At 42.2% G+C, this 20,323-nt stretch overlaps 1 long non-coding RNA gene across 1 annotated transcript; it reads left to right on the top strand.

Moving 5' to 3' along the window:
* The first annotated feature begins 10,047 nt into the window (after nucleotides 1-10,047).
* On the top strand, nucleotides 10,048-19,725 carry LOC131921471 (uncharacterized). Its single transcript, XR_009382013.1, has 3 exons — nucleotides 10,048-10,097; nucleotides 19,309-19,373; nucleotides 19,587-19,725. It is a non-coding gene; the product is annotated as an uncharacterized LOC131921471 (long non-coding RNA).
* Nucleotides 19,726-20,323: the final 598 nt, after the last annotated feature.

Raw genomic sequence — 20,323 nt, forward strand, 5'->3', positions numbered from 1 at the left:
GCCCTGCTACTGAGAATATACCTGGATTTCCTGATGTTTTTCTCTTTCTTCTTCCCCACAATTCCCATCCTGTTTGAACTCCAGGGTCTGGGAGAAATTAAGGGTCTGTGTATTGAAGAAGGGCCTAAATATACTAAGTTTAATAAGTAGTGCTTTCAAGAAAAACAGAAGTCATGACAAACATTCAAAACAACCTTTGAGTCAGAAGTCAGGGAAGTTTAATTCACAGACATTGGCCTTGTGTTAAAATGTATTCAGGTCCAGTGATACATGCATGTATCCCCGGCTACTCTAGAGGCTGAGGCAGGAGGATTGTTTAATCCTATGAGTTCAAGGTCAGCCCTGACAGTTTGGTTCTCACTGTATGGTCTTTGGACCAATGGCTTTGTGTTGAGTTTGTTGGAAGTGGAAATCCCTGGACTCAGCCCTTAGCCCTGACCTACTGAACTAGAATCTCTAAGGCTAGGACTCAAGGAATTGAGTGTTAGCAGTACATTTTTACAAGCATTAAAGTATGAAAACCACTGGCTTGATGTTAACAAGGCTTTATCCCAGTGAAGCTGCTTTTTCCAAATTCTGATAGTGCTGTCAACTCAATTCCACTACCTGTCCACTGCTCTCTCCAGCTTAATCTCCAAACTCTCTCTCTCTCTCTCTCTCTCTCTCTCTCTCTCTCTCTCTCTCTCTCTCACACACACACACACACACACACACACACACACACACACACACACGCACACACACACACACACACCGAGTCATTTACGCAGTTTCAACTCAGGGAGAAAAAAAAAGTCGCAAACTCACAGTGATAATCAAAAGGGAAAATATTTGGACAGGTAATTTTGGGAACTGGCTATGGATCACTATGTACAATAATGAAGTTGAGCAATTAGGTTTGGAAAGCCACAGCACAGAAAATAATTAACCCACAAAGTAATCATCTTGGAAGTCTCAAAGCTCATGATTAAAATAAACCTGAAACAAATGATTGTTTAACTTTTAAGCTGTGCTTGTTTTAGCCACGGTCAACTTCAGGTGTGAACTCCCGGGAATTCTTCCTGCCTGATGAGACCGGATCCAGGATGAGAGGGCACACGTCCGTTCCTCTGCGTTCCTTTCTCTGGGGAAGATTGCTTCCGACTATCACCAAATGCCACTCCAGTTTGGGTGGAGAGGTTGCCTGAGCTGCTCAGCCTTGCTCCTCACCGAGGTCCGTCAAACCCTGGCATTCCATTTGCAGCCGCTGTGATGGGCTTCAGCCATATTGAATCCTGTGTAACCTTGGAGGCCGAGATGCATGCTTCGATTTTACGCAGTTAGCTTGCACTTTTTTGTTGGCCGTTTATTATCGCGAAGCATGGCGCTCCCCTCCCCCACTCGCCTCTCCACCCAAAGAAAGTGAATTAATAAGTAGAAAACGAGACAGAAATGAGATCTGGAAGACTCGGGGCTTCTGAATGTCACTGTGAGCAAACAGCAGTGGAGAGAAAAGGTTCCTCTCCATCTCTCTGTGTAGCGTTGTCTGCGCATTGACTTGTTTCCTGACACATGAGCCATGGCTTGAAAGGTATTCGGGCCCCAGCAAATTTTGCATTGCACTTCAATGTGGCCTCTGGGATTGAATAAGGGCAAATCTATTATACTGTTGCCATGGAGACCCTGGCACAACTGCTGATAAAGAGTGTCTGATGTTTGGTAGGCCTCGTAGAATGGTACATACCATTTACAGAATGGTGTGTGTGTGTGTGTGTGTGTGTGTGTGTGTGTGTGTGTGAATCTGTAAGAGAGCAAGTGTGCCCATGTAGTGGTGGGGGGTGGGGGTGGAAGGAGATAAGTGGAGAGCAGGGTGCAATGGGGGAGGAAGGAAGCGAGACTGGCTTGGCAAATTGTGAAGGAATGTTCTGTGTCTTTTTATAAAGAATTTGTACTTTCTTGCCTCTAAAAATGAATCCTGACTTCTAAGAATCTTCACGCTTAGACAGAGGGGGCCAGCAGTAGATGCATAGCTCACCCCTTGGTCTAGCAAAATTAGTCTTTAATTCATCTGAAAGAGAATTAAGCTAATACAATAAAAGTGAAAATGTGCTCTTTGGGTCCTGTGATGAATGCCGCCTCCCTCAGCTGTCTGCCTGAGGATCAATAGTGGGCCTGTAAGGATCCCCAGCCTTTGCTAGAACGGGCTAGCAAGATGATGGATTTTAATCATTAAAATCATTTTATAACCACCAAACAAAGAAGGCTGATCTTCCTTCACGTGCACAATCTCGGTTTTGTTGCTTCTGCTCTGGCGGGTCCTAAATTCTCTTCTTGTCTAGGAGGCAAAGCTCGCAGCCACCAGATTCCATTCCACACTCATGCCTCTAAGTGGTCAATACCGGCAACTTGTACTTGCTGACTGGTGCCCACCAGCCCCAGTCCTGGAGCGGGGTGGCCCGGTGACGCCTGAAGCCAGCCAAGAGGCTGGCGTTGTTGGAGGCAGGCCGTTGTGGTGGAATCACCTACAGTCAGCAAGCTTCAGAGCAAGCAGCTCTAACAATGGGAGGCTGGGCAATCCGCGACAGCTGATAGGATTATTATTATTACCGGCCGCAAAAAAAAGCCGCTGCCTTCTTCGGGGCTGCTTCGCAGACCTCATAAGGCCTCTCTGTGATTTCTGCATAGTTAATTTGTCAGTTTATAAATTACCACATTATGTTAACGCTGAATGCTTCAAAACACAAATATATGCACAGAGGGCTTGAATATTTGAAGTGTTTTAGTACTATGGGGAAATAATTTTGTTGTCAAGCTGTGGCAGATAGAGAACTGCTAGGGGATACATGGCCATTTCATCAGGACTGTGTCGATGATGGCCTGTGAACATCCAAGGGGGGAAAATCATCTTTTATCACTATTGTGTACCGTGCCGGTCCAGATGGGGGATAAAACATGCATGAGTTGCCCGCAGCTCTGAAAATAATTATACTCATTTGCCAGAAATGTAGAAAGTGCATCCAACCAAGTTACCACCCATCATAGTGACACTCCGTTTGCATACTGATGAAGTTTAAAGCCAGAGACAATGGTGTTGGTATCAATAGCGGGGTGGGGTGGGGGGGGGAGTGGGGGGGTGGGGGAGGGGGGTGGGGGCCGGGCACCATGAGTGCCGAAGGATTAATAGCGCCATCATTTTATATTATGCAGCATTTCACTTATGCTGCATATCAAAGACTCCTGCCTCTGAGGTTCACCTCACTGTTTATAAGATTACAGTTTGCTTTAAGACTCCAAACATTAGCATGGATTCTTTGTAGGTTCTACAGAAGAATGCAGAAAAATGTCTGTGTTGTAGAAAATGTCTAGAATATAATTATGGATAAATATGTTTGAATGCCATTATGAGTGGTGTGTGTGTGTGTGTGTGTGTGTGTGTGTGTGTGTGTGTGTCTGCGCACGCAGGCGCGCTGATATGTACGTATCCACATGCACATGGGTGAATTTGGAAGAATGCAATGGGATATGAGGAGACAATATTGCTCATGCTATGTACTGGTGCAACTGCAAAGTCATTGATGAATTTTTTTTTTCTTATGTACAAGAAAAAGAATGAATGCAAGTAGGACCCAAGAGAATAATTCCTTATATTGCAATCACTTCAGCCTATATGTATTTGCTTTAATTATAGAAACCAGCAAAAACAAAAAACAAACATAAATGTGGGTTATTTAATTCTTATTGGATAAAAGAGTATGTCCTATAATGACCTGCAAGACATTATAAAATATTAAATGATTTTGATCTAGTTTACATTTTAGATGACTATTAAAAAAAATCGTTGTTGCCATTAGCCAGGAGATTGACAGACTTCTTTAAATTTTAAAATCAGCAAGCTTACATGTGTGAACGAAGAGATACTTTCTTATGAAACCTTGAATTCTCATAGGTGTTCTACACTTTCAAAATAGCTCATTCACGATGTCACAATGTTTATTTTTAAGTAATGATTTTAATTACATCCTCAAAAGGAAACCATTCTACACTCTACTTGCATGGTCTGCCGTCTAATGATTAGCCCAATGCAGCTTCTCATTTGGCTATGCTGTGTCTGTGTGTGTGGGGGGTGGGGGCGCAAGGGTGAGAATTTCCATCTTATTGCTGTACAAGGTGCAGGCTTCACTCTCCACAAGTCTTGCCTGTAATCAAAGGGAGTCTTTAACACTGCAAAACGACAATGAAATAACCAAGAAACATTCCAACAAAAGTGGTTCAAACATAGTAATAGAATGCAGGATACCACGGAATATTTTTGGATGGCAGCAAATGTAGATTCCTTCAACTAACAGGCAGAGAGGCCCAATAAACTCTTTATAGATCTTTCAATTCTGCTTCTTTTGAAACACAGAGGTGTCAGGGATTCCCCACTGCTTGGGAATAAGTGGTTGGGAAAGGGGAGGTGAGCATGCTAAAGTAGGACTTTCACAGGAGTGTGAAACAAGGTGTGCTCTGGGTAAACGGAGTGCCTCTACCTTCACTTGTGAGAAAACCATCAGGGTAGCACCAAAGACCTGAGTGCATTCCAGACACTGTCAGAATACAAATTCTCTAGGAAAAACAGTTAACACTGTTGAGTCCATGATTTCTGAAAAAAGAAAAAAGTTCATAGAATGATTTAAGGTTCAGTAAGAAATTGGCTTCTCAGACCCATTGTTATTGATGATGTCGAAGATTGTTGCATGCTGGAAATTTTCACACACAGCCTCAGGTTTCAAAGGGAAAAGAATAAAACAATAATCAGATAGGTGAGTGAGACACAGAATCTCACATAGGGCTTTGCCAAAAAGGTAGCAGTGGTAGAAATGGACATTTAGAGAATGCTTTATTAAATATGATATCTACTGCTACATAACATGTAACTCTTACAGTAAATTAAATATTGCTACCCATTTTAAAGTTGAAGAAACTGAGGCATACTAAGGCATATTAACTTGCCCAAATTCACACAGGAAATGTATTTCAATGAATGAAAAGTAAGTGTGGTTTCTAAGCTTACACTGATTGTGTAGTATACAAACCGTGATAGCCCTTCAAGATTATATTTTTAAAAATAAGGAAGTAAATACCAAAGAGAGAGTAAAGCCTTTGCACTGAGGAAATAAAGTGAAAAAGAAATAAAAGCATCAATTAATGATCTTGACAATTATGATATTGAATATTTGATTGAAGAAACAGTAAGCTTTGGTGGTAACCCACTTTGGGGGATAGATAAATACAAATTGTGTGTGTGTGTGTGTGTGTGTGTGTGTGTGTGTTTGCATTTTGTAGGTCAATATGTATCAATGGAGTGATGTAAATATATATTCCCTCCTGTTAATTCAGTTCTGAATTCTTTTTTTTTTTTAAAGATTTATTTATTTATTATGTGTACAGTGTTCTGCCTGCATGTGTCCCTGCAGGTCAGGAGAGGGCGCCAGATCTCATTACAGATGGTTGTGTGCCACCATATGGGTGCTGGGAATTGAACTCAGGACCTCTGGAAGAACAGCCAGTGTTCTTAATCTCTGAGCCATCTCTCCAGCCCCAGTTCTGAATTCTTTAAGTGATGAAGATTAGCATCTATTCTAAAAAAAAAAAGTAGAAACCATGGTGGTATGGGGAAGAGCGTCAGACTCTGGTAAACTGAGGCTAGCGTGGAGAGTAGCAGGGTTAATTGACAGGTATATCAGAGCCTATTCATGACAACACACGTGTATGTGCAGGGAGGGTACTGGATCTGTGAGCAGAGTTAGACAGAGTCCAAATACGTCAAGGAAATTGTCAGTGGAGAGTGTAGCAGGTGAGTAAGAGTCTAAACAGAAGAATGTGGGCATCCATGGGTGAAGGTGACTCAGCCTGGGATGCCAGAGCCCCTTAGGGTTTAGAGGTGGCCAAGCTGAGATAATCTAGGGTGACAGGGTCCACACAATGAGTAGACGGTAGTAGAAATAGTAGGTTGGGCTAGATGCATGTGAGTTGATCGAATAAGTAAACATTAAAGATAATGAAAAACAGATTATTCAGGGTTGGAGGAAGGAGTTACATATAAATACATATTAGAATAACCTTTATAGAGTTGGTTTGAAACTCAAGAGACCAGTGTGACTTATGGTTTTTGTGACAAATGAGTAGATGCAGAAACAAATGTGGATGTAACAGACAAGCCTGAACTGCTGTTTTGATGGAGGGTCTGGGAGCAGTAACAATCCAGCAGAAATGGGACACCTAGTGCTTCATCTTGGCTGCTTGTTCCTTGTCCTGCTAAACAGAGCCAAGCCTGTTGGGAGAAATAGCTGACTCCTGGTTTGGAGTAAAGCCAGAGTAAGATGAGCCCAGAGCACCTCTTTTTGCAAAAAGAGCAATTGAGGCACAGAGAGGTTAGGTAACTTGCCTCAGTCACACATGGAATAAGAGAGATGAAATAACTCTAGGGATAGAATAAAATCCGAAGCAACTCTATACTTGAACTGCTTGACAACCCTTTATCAAGGGTTATCATGCCTTGTTGGTCACGGAGGTGATCCCTACGCATCATAGCTGGGTAGGACTGTTGGTTGCTTCCCTCCTTTGAAAACTTGCATGGTGCCTTCTGGTACCATGAAAGCTAGTCCTCAGGGAGGAGCCATTCAGGTCAAGGGCCTCTGGGCCTTGTGTCTGAAGCGCATGGTGTCTTCAGCAATCGGAACTTACCTACCACTCTAGGGGAAAACCAAGAGCAATAGCAACAGTCTGTAATGTTTGGGGGTCTCTTGCACAGCCCTGACCAACCATTCTAAGGTGGTCTCTCATGCCTGGTGTTGGAGTTTTTGTTAGGTGGTCCTTGGCCCTTGGAGGGAGCATTGTCAGCCCAGATGAAAAATATCATTTAAACCCTATATATACACATCTATTCACAGACTTGTGTATATTGTAGGTTACTTTTTTAGGAAGACAGTTAACAGTATGATTCCTTATCACTTTACCAGACACGCCCCCTGTTATTCTACCCTTCTTCTTTTTCTGTACTTATCTCCCCTGTCCCCAATTAGACTCCTGCTTTCCATTTCTGTGATCAGATCAAATCTGTTTTAGAAAAGGGTGTTGTATTGAACAAATGAATTTATTCATGTGGTAGAAAAAAAAAACAATGCCCCTCTCCTCGGAATGGAAACAAGAAGAGAATGCACTTTGCGGCACTGGCTGCAATTGGGGGTACCCATAGACAAGTGATTTTCAATATAAGTAGAAAGAAGCATAAAAGAGATGTAGCTTGTCTTCCCCTCGCTTGTCTATCGTGAGGACCAAGACTGTGAGTACACAGAGTGCCGAAATCTTGTTGTTTAACCATTCTCTACTAAAAGGACCCAAGAAGGAAGAAGTAGCCGAATCCAAGGCAAGCACAAGATAAGCCTGAATCCTCTTGAGTGCCAAAAATCAAGGGAAATAGGTTAATCTAGCGTGAAGGGCATTCTACCTCAAATCTGGTGGAAACATGAGCACCAAAATAATTACATTAGTAGGTGATAGCCTACGAGTAAAAACCTCATGAAGATTATGAAGATGGGGTTGAACGTTTGGTAAGGATCAGTATGTGAACATGGTTTCAAGGCACTTTCCACAAGACTGGCAGGAGAAGTACCTACTGCCTGCCAAGCCTGCCAACCTGCATTCACTACTCTAGGACTCAGATGGTGGAAGGAGAAAACTGACTCCTGCAAGCTGTCTTCTGACCACCACATGCCTACTGGGGCGTGCATTCTTGTTCGAGTGCCCACACCCATACAAATAGATACCAATTATCCCTAACTATGAAGGAAAAAATAGTAGCGGTGTAGGACAAGTCCGTCCAAGTTTAGTTTATTTAAATTATCTGAATGAGTAAGTGGATAGCATCCATAGTGGGACAAATAAAATGTACTCAAACGCTGATAAATGCGTATCGGCTATACGATAGGACTGAGTAGAATAATGAGTCACTGGACAAGTTGAAGAATACCATACAAAACAGCTGGTCCCCAGTCATCAAAATTGTCAAGGTCATGAATGCCAAGAAGAGATGAAGATGACTTCTAGGTTGAAGAAATCTGAAAAGCATGGTGATTAATTGCTCTGTGATTTTAATTGGATCCTTCCACTACAAACAATAGTGTGGGGGACCTGGAGACTATTGTTAAAGTTGGAGCAGGGTCTGAGTACTAGACAATAGTAATATACTGTGATGTGAAATGTCCTTGCTGTATTTGGAAATACAGACCCCGGACCCCATGAATGTATTACCCTCTGATGGAGATGTTGTAGACAGGGTTAGTATTTTCAGTGACCATCACAATGGGTTTCCAGATACAGTCACAGGAATCCTTCAAAGTCACACAGGGAAGCAGGAAAGAGAGAGAATCAGAAAAGGAGGTACAGTCATGGACACTGAGTTTGGGATGATACGGTTTCTGAAAGGGGAATATGAGCTGTGGGGTGTGAGTAGCCTCCGGGAGCTGGAAAAGGCAGAAATAGTTTCCTCCCTACAGGCCCTTGAAAGAGTGCAGCCCTGCTGTAAGACCCATCTTGGAGTTTTAAACCCCCCCCTCAACAATCTAATTTGTTATGGCAGCAATGGGAAACTAATTCAATAGACGTGAAAGGTTTAAAGCAATGTCTGGCCCATGATCACCACCAACTTGCTTTGTTGTTACTGTTGTTGATGTTGCTACTCAGTCTCTTTGAAGCACCCAAACTAGTTTTCTAGGTTTTGAGGATTACTGAAAACAATTGATGACATGAACATCCACAGGGCAAATGACACAGAATGTACGTGAATAGACACCACGGTCTCCATTCCCAGCCTGCTCACGTCATCTGGAGGCTAACCACACAAACTGCATAATGGGCTTCCTTGCTCTCCACTGGTCTGATCTTGACATCTCTTCCTTCTGAGGAGATGTAAACTTTGGCCCTACCCAGATGGGGCCCCACAAGGAGTGGGCGTGGATATTTACAGTGTGCCTTTCATGGATACTTCATGCTGACACTCTGCTACAGCTTAAGTGTCTAGCTTGTGGCTCAGTGTTTCTCTCACAGGAAACGTACTTATACTGACTGACCCATGCATTTATAGAGTTCTCAATGAAGCGGTGGCCTGTTTATTCCTGTCAAGCTAGCCACTCTCTAGGGGAGCGCTGAGCTACGAAGAAGTTAGGTATGTATGTCAAGTGAGACAGGGGTATGGAAGCACAAGAGAACTTATGAAACAGCAGAACAAGCTTTAATATCAATATATCCTAAGAGAAAAGAAGCATATCACAGAGGCTTATGGGTAGATTCAGGACATGGATGCTCAGTCAGGGGGTGGAGAGGGAAGAAAGGAGGAATGGAGAAGGGAGGGGCGGAAGGAGGGTGACAGGCAGACTTACGGGCTTAAGGCCTTAGGATCTAAGACATTACCTGAGAAGGCTTCCTCTGGAAAATTCCACTTGGTGGGTTTACAGCAAGCTGGCACAAGTCCTATGGAGCCACACTGTGACTGAGAGGTAATTATTGCAGCATATCACCCAGGCCATGTGGATTGGGAGGGTCAATGAGGCAAGTCAAGCAGGTTGAATCCAGATGTCCTGTAGGGAAGTGTCATCAGGAGACACTATGTAAGGCAGGTATCCCGAATGGCCACACTGAGCTACTGAGAAGAGGCGGAGAAATGGAAACTGTGTTAAAGGTGGCTAGATTTTGCTTCTGGAGCTGGAAAGTGAAAGCTATATTCAAAATAGACGCTGAGGAAAAATGGAGGAAAAAACTCCCTACACCCTCTGACTCAGGTGTCCTCTCTAGAGATGTTGAGAGGAGATTAAAGGAGAAAGAAGAGGGAAATCAGGACATCTGTTTCCCTTGCCCCTCACGTCAATGGTCAGTCAGTCACGAAGGGCTATATGTCTCTTCCAAAGACCAAGTTTCTATTGGGGCTGCTCATTGGGACTGCCTGTTTTTTGTAAACTTCTTTTTGTTCTTATGCCTTCAGACCTAGGTAGAAACAGCTTTTTGATTCTGCTAATCCCTGGTGTTTTATCTTTTATAGACAATGTCATTAGCCCTATACTGTCCTGTGTGGCTCCTGATTGGTAAGTACCCATACATTTCCACAGCAAGAAGGGCTGATGAGCCACAAGTAGTTGGCACATCTCAGGTGTCAAGGAAGAATGGGAAGCTGGTGAGCCTTGTTAGTACCCTCTGACTGAATACCACTGTATGCACACCTAGAGTCAAGCAATTTTGGTCCATCCTTTGTCACAGTGATGGAGCAGGGGCACCATGAGAATAATATTGGCATCTCCGTGAGACAGGATTAGGAGAGACTGATGGTAGGATTTGGTCTTAGGATCAGCAGTCCTGGGAAATGTTTGGGTATCAGGTCTTTGAGTTGAATACATGAGGAAGCAGGGCAATTCTATAACCTTGAGTATTAATGAACATTATTTAGACAGAGGTCAGACTAGACTAAGGCTAGAGTTGTGCTTGGTAAAATAGTTTCAATCACTCAAATTTTCTGAGAAAGGATTATAATTGTGACGAACACCGGATTTTAGAGTAAAGTCACAACACTAGGTTTGTAAATCAGAGTCATGGCAACTACTCACCATGCGAGATCTGACACACTAAGCAACGTGGTTAAAATTTCAGTGTTTCAAGCTCTAGTCCCTAAGTGTTATTAGGTCAATCAGTGGAGCGAGCCTTTGAGTTGGCAAGGCTGTGTGTGCTTACACATTGTGCATTGGATTCAGAAAAACCATAGCTAAGGAGGTCAACTTGTGTATGACAGAAGAGAGTGGGCTGGTCATCTATTACCATAAATTAATAAGATGTAGACACCAACAGAAAGGCTGGAGAGAGAGGGGGAAGGTAAGGTAAGAGAGGAGAGAAAGAGAGAGGGGAGGAGAGAGGGAGAGGGAAGGGGAGAGAGAGAGAGAGATAGATGTGGGGATATATTGTGTACCTTAATAAAATTTGCCTGAAGATCAGAAAACAGAACAAGCCACTATAGGAAACATAGAGGCCAGGCAGTGGTGGCACACACTTTTAATCCTAGCACTTGGGAGGCAGAGATCCGTCTGGATCTCTGTAGGTTCAAAGCCACCCTGGACTACGTGAGATTGACTCAGTCTGGGAGAGAAACAAAGCCAGGCCGTGGTGGCACACACCTTAAATCCCAGGACTTGGGAATCACACGCCTTTAATCCCAGCGCTTGAGATCTCATTCCTTTGCTTGGGAAGCACACATGCCTTTAATCCGAGGAAGTGATGGCTGGGTGGAGAAAGGTATATAAGGCCTGAGGAGACAGGAACTAGAGCCTTTTCAGGCTGAGGAGTCCTAGAGGTAAGACATGGCAGTGGCTTGGGCCTTTGTTTCTCTGATCTTTTAGCATTTACCCCAATATTTGGCCACATGATTTTTATTAAAAGACCTATTAGAAATTTGTGTTACAGATAGAGAGCAGAGAGGGAGAGAGAGAGAGGAAGGGAGGGAGAGAGAGAGAGAAGAAGAGAGAGAGGGAAGAAGAGAAAGAGAGGGAAGGAGAGAGATAGAGAGGAGAGAGAGGGGGAACAAGAGGGGAGAGAGAGAGGGAAGGAGAGAGAGGGAAGAAAAGAGAGAGAGAGATGAGAAATTGCTTCCGTTCCAGACTTAGTGAGAACATTTGCAAAGTACAAAGCAAAGCTGCAGAGACAGAGCTTTTCAAACACGCACGACTGAAATCTCATTTCACAAGACAAACCACACATCAGAAATGAGAGGCTGTAATGGCCGGGTGTCTAGTGAAGTCACTGTGGCTGAAAACACAGGCATCCTTTTCAAAGGGAAACCATCAAGGAGAAATAAAAAGAAAGCAGAAATGAAGAAGTTAATTTATTCTAAAACCACAATTAGGAGAATATTTGGTATTTTCAAATGTCAGAGAAGTAGGACCAAAAGGTATAATTAAGACAGACCCTAGTAATGAACTTGACGCTGAACCTGATGTTGAGGGTCGGTGAGACTCAGCTCTTCATGACAGGAGTGAGAGGCTCGAGGAGCAATCACCACCAAGTCAAGTTTAAGGTATTTTTCCTCTGGCTGTTGTTTTTTTCTATGCTTCAGATATGGGAGAACTGAGTTCACAGTGCTCAAAACAACCCCACTAAAGCCTTCCTAACAGGGATTTCTGCACCAGTCTCTTTAGCCTGAATAATGCGTTTGCCTTACAGTCTATTTTCTCTGCAACCTCCACAGGCAGAAAGTCTGCATCTATAGCTCATTACCATCATTCTGATGATAATGTTACGTCTCATCAATTACTTGGGAGCAAGGTCAAATTTAGCAGTCAAATCTCCCCGTTAGCAAGGCCACCAAGAGCCAACATATCAGCACCCTTCCCAAGTCTACCCTACACCCACCCCCCCCCCCCCCCCCCCCCCCCCCCCCCCCCCCCGGCAAAGCCTCTGTGTGTGTCTCCCCAACTGCTGGCTGTCTTTCCCTTCCCTCTCTCCATTTTCTTTCCACATCCCAGCCTATCTCAATGTTACCAGCTATAAAATCCTACCTGACTTTAAGCCCTGTTAAATTTATTTGATTTCACTTTTATTTGTAAGGGACAAGGGGAAGAGCCTGCATTTCCAAAATAAGAGATTCCTCAACTCAGTTAACAGATAACTATAGTTAGGAGGTCCTCTTAGAATGCTAAGCCAAGGGAAGATCTTTTTGATTGAGACTGTGCTTGTATAAACCTTGCCAATGAGATTTATTTCCATTAAAGAAGAAAAAAATTCCCCAGCCAAGCAGAAGTAAAACAGAAACAAACAAAACAAAGAGACAGAACAACTCACATGAAAAGTATCGTCTTCATTTCCAGAACTTGGCTCTGTTACAGGGCTGCCAGCCAATCCAAATTTCTGAAAAATAATTTCCATTTAATAGGAACCCCACCTAAAAGTCCACCATGGTGTATGAGTGTTTGACAACAGGCTTATATTTCCTTACAAAAGTTCAGCTCAATTCCATAAATCATTTACTGAATCCACTTCCTAGAATCAGTAAGCAAAACTTCAGCTCCATAAACACAGCTGCACTTGGCAAACAAACTTAAGAAGATTAAAAAAAAAAAAATCTATTTATTCCCTCTCCAGAATATATTTATAAATTAACCTTGCTTTTGAATAGTTAGGATTAAATTGACCCAATAACCACTGCCTTCAATATGGGCCCTCTTTTCATGAGGTAGCAAACCTTTCACAAAGACAAAACTCGGGAGATACAGTACTGAGTGGGTTGCCCTGAATTTCTTTACAGATTTTAATCTTATGGTGATAAGTGTATATGTATTTAAGATCATACATCTCCCTAGTAAACACTTCCCTAAATTATCATCTTTGTTTGTTCATAAAATTGTGATTTTTTTTTTAAAAAAGACCAATTTGTTTGATAGAGATAATATAATAGCTTTCTTTCAAAAAGAAATTGCCTGGCGAATTTTACTTGCCTCTTAACTCTGAGTCTTCCATGCCATTATGTTTTTAATACACCTCTCTTTTACAACAGGATTGTCTGAGTATCTCTGAATTTTGATTGTTAAGTTTAGCCCATTTACATTTGTTGTGATTTCATATATTTGCTTTTATTTCTATCATCTCATTTTCTGCTTTTAATATTTCGTTTTTCCACTTCAGTTGTTTTCTAGCCCACACCATTGTCGAAGTGTTCATCTGAAGAAGTGAATATTTCATGTTATATGTATATTGGATCTTCACTTTCTATCTGTCAAGTTTTTTTTAACTGCTTTCCCATTTTTGATATTTTTATGTTAGTACCATTCACAGTAACTCACTTACAAAATTTGTGTTTCCTGTCCTGGCAACTGGAAGTTTAATTAGATGTTCCAATGCTCAGAGTGTGAAGGCTACTGCTGGAAGGTTTTGGTTTAAATTATGGCTGCACCATATTTTATAGGACTCTGTATCTCAAGAGGCTAGCAGCCAGGGAAAGGATACACCTTGCTTGCAGAGGTAATTTATACTTCAGGAGAAGATATGCTAGAGCTGTTGCTGTTCGATAATGAAGAAAAAGAATGTGTTTCACACTTAAATGAACCATTGGCATACCTCTTGAGACTCTGCTGCCAATCTTTAATGGATAGGTTCAGTCAACACGGTCTTAGAAGGGCATAGTGATAGAAAACTTATATCCTCAGAGTTTTCATCAGTTAGGCTACAGAGACAATAGAGGTACTTGGTAATCAGGAAGAGATCTAGAATGGATAATAGTGGTGAACATTATTTGTGCTTGTAAAACTACTTGCAGCATGGAGGATTGCTAATGTTCTCCAGTACATTTACTTACCTGAGATTGCCAGGGGTTAAGACCAGTTAGGAATCTGATAACGTTCTTCCTAGTCAGAAAAAAATGCAATGTGCAAAAGGAAATAAATCTAAGTAATTTAAGGGGGCAGGCTGTCATGGGTGATGTTCTGTGCTGCTCAGTGTCCCCACCTCCCATCTACTTTGATAAGAACAAATAGGATTCTTTCCCTTCGTGCACTGGTTGGTGGTGGCTTACTTTTAGATATCTCTCAAAATTATCTTTGGCCAAAGAGAACCAACTTCCCCAGATTTATGACTTCTTCCCAGGGCAATTTGTACTAATGCCTAGCTGATATTGGGGAAGAAAGGCCTAGCTTAATTCTTTCAATTTGGGATAATTCTTAAGAGCCCTCTCCAGCCACTGAGGTCCCTGCAGGATTAGCTGAGTCCTCTGTTGCAGTTGTACTACTGTATCATATCCTGATCGAGTCTACTTTTTTCATGTTATTATTGGTGTTCCATAGAGCATTCTCCAGAAACCTCCTGCCTGTAAATCCCCATCTCAGACTCTGTTTCCAGGGGACTCTGCTCAGGGAACCATTCTTTTCAGGTGATGCTTCTATTAGTATAGACCATTGCATTTCTATCTTGCTTACGTGCTATAGGGCCATCCCTCAGTGGGAACCCGCTTGTGAAAATCCTATTATTTTCTGGTCAGTCTTCTGGATACTCCAGTGACATAATTGTCTCAGGATTAATTTCTATGTAAATTTCTCATCTTGACAATTTCAACACCAGTATAAAAATACACATTTTAACTTCAACAAGCAAATGAACCAGAAGTCTATAATTTTCATTCCTCTGGGATGAAATATATATATATATATATATATATATATATATATATATATATATATATATCCTTTTTTGTAGCCTAGAACACCAAATTTCATTGTTTCCCTGTTAAGGTGGGTGGTTTCCCCCCAATGCCCCTAATTACTCAGGCTATATCCCTTTGAGCATTACAGCTTCATGAAGGGGTATTAGTTTCTGATTCAGTGTCTCATAGGACCCACAGCCTCATATCTGGCCTGATTGTATATTAAAACCCAAACTACTAGCTATTACTGAATTTGATAAGCACCCATGGGGAAGCTTTGGGATCAGAGCCTATGCTCATAGCACTTAATTTCGGGCTCCTTGAGATTTCCATTTATTTCTTGCAGGTTGATATGCATTAATATCATTTTTGACATATTGCTAGGATCTAAAATTACCACAATGTAGCCGAGTGTTTCCTGCAGTTAGATTTTACTAAGAAATGAAAATCATGAGGGCAATGACCTTGGAATAGGAGGTGAGGAGATGACGGAGAAGAGAAGGAAATTTAAAAAAAAGAAGTTGAGAACTATCCTTTCATCTCCAAATTGTCTAGGTAGTCTTATGATGCAAAGTAGTCTGAAATCCAAGTGGGTGTTAGGGATCCCACCCACCCCCCCACACCACATGGGGCTGTGAGTTCTTTGAGAGAAGACCCTTGTCTTGTTTGTTGTTTTAATATTTTCAATTGCCAGAATCAAGTTAGGTGTTCAGTAGATACTTGTTAACTAAATGAGTCCATAATAAAGCAATGCTGTGTCAAATGTCCCTAAATTTAAGAAATGAGAAGCAATAATATTGTCTGCTACGTAAAAACTAGTCTATGGAGGATGATAAAAAGTAATTGAAAGTGAAATGTGAACTGACTTTGCATATTTATTTCTTCTTACATTTTCTTTCTACAGAAACTTATTGTCTGTTATTTAATCTGGCACTATGCCTGGCATGAAAAAAGTGTGACAGAGAGAGATGGTCCATGTCCATGTTCAGATGTAGAGAAACTTAAATGAATGAACTAGTAACTAGTAAATAAAAGTTACAGTACAGTATTAAGGGAAAAATAAGCAAACATTCTGCTCTCCCAGGACAATTTCTGCTTATAATTATTATCCTAGTGTAATTATCAATAGCACCCCGGTCACTTTCAGAGGCTTACCAGTCTGGATGGTCATCCTGGCTATGACTGAGAGGTCCATGATATTAGCAAAGGGTGTGGCAGGGATTGGTGGGTTCAGAGGAGGCTTCCTTGGGAAAGGCAAGATTGAACTGAAGCATGGGGGTGGATATAAAGGCCATGTGATTGTGTTGAGGTGCTGGCGGAAAGAGTTTGGACATGTGGAAGAGCAGGTACAAAGCAAGGCACATTCAAGCAATCAATAGGCCTGTCTTGTTAGAGTAGCAAGAGCAAGGAGTTTTGTAAAGTGGTAGAAGGCGTAGGCTGTGCAAGCCTGGGGGCATTATGCATTTTGATATAGTCTTTTTCATCCCTCATTCTAAGGTGGAGATGGGGGAAGTTGAAAATTTGGCATTTTGAGAGATTTTCTTGGACTAGAGTGTACAAGATAGGTTTAAGAGAGCCCAGGAAACTAATTAGAAGGTTGATGTACTGGTGTAGTTAAGAGATGATAGGACTTGAAATTGAACGGGGGCAGGGAGAAGATAAAATGAAATGGCTTTGGAATGAATCTAGAAGGGGGAATGAACAGAACTTGAAGATGGATTGGTTAAGGGAAAAGAAGGCCAGGGAAGTATGTAGGAGTAAGCTGTGGCTTGCACACCAGGGAGGAGAGTGGTACAAGTCCCCGAGTCTGGAATGTAGTTAGTGTTGAGACACTGCACATCTGTGCATCCATCCATGCATTTGACTCTTTAGGGATCCACCGTTGGCTGACCCCTGGTGCACAGCCAGGAGGACTGTGGGTAACAACATATATGTTTACTATCACGACGATGAGGAGACTATGCACACAGATGTGCATGTTTATCAATTATACTCTCTGGAAAGTAGTAGGATAACATGAGTGAAAATGGATTCAACAATGAGAGTTCTTAAAGTCCTGAAATGGAGCACTTCAGCTGGATTGGTTCATGAACCCATGTGATGGTTTGAAAGAAAATGGCCCCCAAAGGGAGTGGCACTATTAGGAGGTGTGGCCTTGTTGGAGGAGGTGTGGTCTTCTTGGAGGAAGTGTGTCACTGTGGAGGTGGGCTTTGAGGTCTCATATATGCTCAAGCCACACTCAGTGTCTTAGACCACTTCCTGTTGCCTGTGAGTCAAGACGTAAAACTCTCAGCTCCTTCTCTAGCATGGTGTCTGCCTGCATGCTGCCTTGCTCCCTGCCATGGTAATAATGGACTAAACCTCTAAGGGAGCCACCATAATAAAATGTTTTCCTTTGTAAGAGTTGCCATCATGGTGTCTCTTCACAGCAGTAGAAACCCTAACTAAGACACCCCATGACACCAATGCTGTATACTCCTTGGGTCTTTCTGTCTTCGTTGTCTTCCTATTGTCTTTTCCTTGTCAAGTGTCTTCTATGTTTGCAAGACAGTTAACAATTCCAAAAACACATAGACATGATGGTGTTCAGCAACTGGATCATCCTTTCCCCCACATATTCCTTTTTCAAAGCTAGGGATCCTGTCTTAAAATGCTCCCAATGGATTCTTCCTCCAATCTTAGCACATGGTGCAATATCATAAGTCTGTTCCCTGAGAAAGGATTGAGCTGAACAGCACCATTACCATGATTTGTTAAGAGAAGCATATGGTTGAGAGAAAGAGGTTGAGTTGCCAAATGAACTTATGGTTTTATTTGTAAGGAAAAAGTGTGGAATTAATATTGAATAAGTAACCAGGGTGCCAGCCCCCTCTGTGGGGCAAAGAACTCCATAGTATTGTCTAGGGAGTGGATGGCACAGTTCAGGGGTTTGGAATAGAAGTCACCTTGTAGTTGGGAGGGGAAGAGATGTTTTGAAGGCTTGGGAAAGGAGTTTATGTTACTCTGAAAGCTGACCTGGAGTCTAAGATTATAGCACTTAAAAGAATGCAAATAAATCCATATTTACCCACAGACTCTCTTGATTTCAGACGTCCTTGTAGGCCCTATGAGTTCTTCCAAAGTCATATAAATACTGTCTCTTGCTGTTTCTAAGCTTCACTGAACTGCAAGAGGAATGGCTGAACAGTGTTTTGCATAAAGTACTAGAAATATTTGTGACCTAGCTCTGGCTGAGTTCGAGCCTGACCTGTTTCTGTCACTGCTGCTGGAATAGTTCCCCGGCTCTTGCCAGATTTTGAGTTGTCAGGATAATAATTTATCTATCTTGTTGTCAGAGTCATAGCTAGTTTGCCCGACTCTAGGGGAATGTAAATGACTCTCGCTCTACGCAGGGTGCAACTCATACTCTAAATGCATTTAATTCCAGTCACCCGCCTCCTGCCACACCCTGGAGCCAAAGATTGCAAGCCGCCACAGTCACACATTGTCTGCTGTTGTGGATTGCCTTCTCAAAGACCATCCCCTCTCTAGTGTCCTCTAAATGTTCGCTGAAATGACTGGCCGCAGTTACCAAGTCAGTTACCCAAGTCTCTAGGCTTACAGCTTTTCCATATTTTCTCATGCCTCCCATCCTCACGTCTGCAGCCCCCCATTCACGAATCACTCTTGCTCCTCAACAGCATGTCAGTTTTCCAGTGTGGACTATAACCTCTTGGGTTTGTAAAAGGCCCATTGTGAAGGTTCTCACTTTAAAGGCAAATCTGCAGCCTTGCTTTGCAAGGGCAACCAGAAATGATTCTGCATGTTTCATAATTCATTCCCTTTGGCTTTTCCTCCTTACAATGGATCTTTTTCAAGGTCTTAACTACAAGCGTTAAATTACCCCCTGACGTATGTATCCTTTTCCTCTTCTTCCAGGGAATGCTTGGAAAGGAATCCAATTGTGGGCAGATGTTCTCAAAAGAGTTTTGTGTCACATAACAAAACGCAGTTGTAGTTTAAATAAAAATACTAATAGTGATTTACATGAGAAGCTGGAGTAGTAATTACCGGCTTGGAAAGCATATCATAATGACTTTTTACAGTTGCACTTAGGCTGTTATTCTTCTTTTCTTCTTCTCCAGGCAGTGCTCCTAATTGCACCACCCCAAGAAAATGCACTGAGAGAAAACAGCAACACACAGAGCAGGTGAGACCCCTGGTGACTACAGGCATCCAGAAGGAGCTTGGGAGATACAGCACAGTCACCCCAGGATAGTCAGGCCTCTTCCTATATTCCTTTTCACCCTCAAAACTGTGTACACAGCTGCTAGCCCATCAATCAAAATATGCCCTTCAAATACCTATCATTAATTGAGGGTCATCATCTAAAAGATTGACACTTTGTCATATTTGTTATTAGGTGCAATGAGACTATCATAGAACCAAGGAAGTCAAACTGGACTCCTTTCCTGTTTTCTGTTCGTTGGCTCTGAGGAGAAGAAGCTCCTGGCTGCCATGATGTTCTGGCCAATCCCCCCTTCCCCCTGGTGAAAGTAGCCACAGACTGAAACCTCAGAGACAGTGAGCCAAAATGTCTGTCCTTCCCTTATATTGTGTATGTCAGGTACTTTGTTGCAGCAATAAAGAATCTGGCCACTACAACATCTCTTCTGTGGTGTCTTAGATCTTTTCAACACTAAAACTCTTGTTACAACTGCCTCTTATGGCCACAAAGCTGCCATTTAACACCTTGTTTTGAAGATTTATACATACGTGTGTGTGTGTGTGTGTGTGTGTGTGTGCGCGTTTCAGATGGAATTTAGCTGAGTAGAGACTATCATTCCCCACCCTGTAAATAGTTACTTGATGAATACTTTTAGATGAATGAATGAATGAATAAATGAATGAATGAGCAACACAAGTCAAGGGTTCTTACCTGTGGCACTTTCCTCTGCTGCTTGATTTTAGTGAAATATGGTAACCTATTTCCTCCTTCATAAAATGAAAATAGTAATACCTATCTCCACTTTCACAGGGATGGCATTTGAAAGAGGTGTCGCTTGTAAGAGACTTTTCAGATACACAAGGGCAAGCTAAGGCTTGTTCACAGGCTCATGGGGCAAAGCAGAGACATCCAGAGATGTTACAGGATAGAGG

This window comes from Peromyscus eremicus, chromosome 11, assembly GCF_949786415.1.
Source record: "Peromyscus eremicus chromosome 11, PerEre_H2_v1, whole genome shotgun sequence".
NCBI lineage: Eukaryota > Metazoa > Chordata > Mammalia > Rodentia > Cricetidae > Peromyscus > Peromyscus eremicus.